Genomic DNA, 2,182 nt, shown 5'->3' with positions numbered 1-2,182 from the left:
TCTAAGAGGTCAATGAGGCCTTGGGGTTTCTCAAAAAAAGGAGGATTTTGGGTTTTCCAATTATACAGATCACTCTTGGAAAAGGGCCAGTACTGATAGGTTCGCTCTCTGTCCATGTTAGCTGGTCCCACTTGGACGGAGAATGCCTGTAGAGTAGATGAAGGTAACTCTAGGTCCCCATGATCTTGCTCACCCGTATTTCCTCTATTTCTTCTCCAGGGTCGGGGTTCCCTTATCCTTTCTGATTCATCGAGGGGGGGGGGCTCTTTCCCCGGGGGAACCTGCAACAGAGGAGGGGCATATGGCAGGGGCCTAATTTCCGTCTCTAAGTCAATCAGGTTCGGGTACGAGGATTCCTTCAAGACTGGTTTTGGGCCCTTGTTCTTCTCGGCTTCTTCTGGGGGAGTGGGGGTTTCCATAACCAGGGCTTGTACATTAGGAGAATCAGGGAGTTTGTGAACAAAAGGTTTTAACCATTCAGGCAGATTTTCTACTAGATCTTGCCAGACCATAACATATGGGACTTGTCCCGGGTGGCCCCAGGGATCAGGAGCCATAATTTTCTCTTTTACCACCCGAATAATAGAAGGTTGAAAAGTTCCCTCTGGAGGCCATCCAACTTGGAAGGCGGGCCACTATGCAGAGCAAAAAGTCATCACTGGTGCTCTCTACTTCCTCTCTGGAAGACTCCTCAAAATGCTCCAGGAAGGTAGCAGGGCCCATATCATTGACCTTGGCCAAAAACTCCAGGACTTTCTTCTTGTTGGATTCCATGAGTGCTCTCGGACCCCACAGGAACTCATAGCGAGGGGGATCACTGCAGGCCACTGGCGGTACTCCACATACTCTTCCCGCACCAGATCTTTTGTGAGGAACTTCCTGGTATCTCCAAAGATGAAGTGCCTTCTTCCATCATAGATGCCCAGAAAATTCAGGATCTTCCAGATATTCTCCTCAGAAAGGCGGTGGCCATTCAGGTAGATGACGCCCAGAAGAGGCATCAGAAGACCATTCTTTGGCAGCCCCTGGTCACCTCTCATAGACTCACTGTCGCTGAGATTTAGGTTGCTCACCAGGATATAGGAGTGACCATTGGGCCTGACTTCCTTCAGGACCAGGCAAAACACCATCTCTATGTGCTCAGAGACTCTCTTGAGGATCTCAGGGAATTGCCCCCTATACCTTTTATTGATTATCTTCAGCATTTCTGACCTCTTAATGAGCTTCCTCACCTTATACTTATACAGCATCTTCTGCACCAACACCTCAACGTTCTTGGTCAGAGAATCTGTGTGAGAGCTCTCAGCAGCAGCTGAGGCCTGGGAGGAATTTTCACCTCCTTGACCTTGGCCCTTGGCACCTACACCAGCCCTTGAGCGTGCTGTGGCACTGACACCAGCTCTTGCACGTGCTGTGGCACCGACACCAGCTCTTGAGCGTGCTGCACCACTGACATCAGATCTTGAGCGTGCTGCAGCACCGACACCAAATCTTTTGGGTATAGCACCTGCAGCAGCACTGGTGGTGCCTTGGGCTCCCTGAGGCTCCTTCTGGGTGCCAGCAGCTGAGGAGCTTGAGGGAGCACTCTCTAAATCAGGAGGGGAGGAGGAGGTGGTCTCTTCTCCCCTAGATGTGGTGGCTTGATCATGAAGACCCTGGGTCTCAGCCCGGGCCTGGTGATGTTTCTCGTGACCACGGACCTTACTCTTCTGCCTACGGGGCATGATGGCCATGGACAGGAACTACAGGCAGGAGTCTGGGCCAAAGGACAGGAGATTGGTGCACTTGGAGGATGGAGAATGAGGCGATGAGAGCAACTTAAAATGGGGGAAATTCCACCTTGACTTTATCAAAGGCTGCCTCTGCAGGTGTCCTTGAGGACACTGCCCGAGGAACCCACAAGGCTCCTGTTTCATGCTCAGCTGTCCCCACAGAATCCCACAGAGGAGGAACAGAGGCCTTCGATTTTCCCTCTGCATCCTCTCAGCCCTGCTTTGGATTTACCTGCATTGGGGTCCTCTCAGCTCATCTTTTATTACCATGTCAAGTCTTGGCAGAGCCTGGGCACCCTGCCTTCTGCTACTCTGATGCAGACAACTTTAGACCTCCACATCATCCAGAAGCCAAGTGAAGGGATATTTCAGGCCATCTCTCTCCCAGGGGATACCCAGTGCTGAGGGCT

General features: G+C 51.7%; 1 pseudogene; it reads right to left on the bottom strand.

Moving 5' to 3' along the window:
- Positions 1 to 246: 246 nt before the first annotated feature.
- LOC133052940 (melanoma-associated antigen B2-like) lies at positions 247 to 1,724 on the bottom strand (annotated as a pseudogene).
- Between the last annotated feature and the right edge of the window lie 458 nt (positions 1,725 to 2,182).

The sequence above is a fragment of the Dama dama genome, chromosome X (assembly GCF_033118175.1).
Source record: "Dama dama isolate Ldn47 chromosome X, ASM3311817v1, whole genome shotgun sequence".
NCBI classification, from domain to species: Eukaryota; Metazoa; Chordata; class Mammalia; order Artiodactyla; family Cervidae; genus Dama; species Dama dama.
The sequence above is the reverse complement of the archived record's forward strand: the minus strand, read 5'-3'. Positions and strand labels throughout refer to the sequence as shown.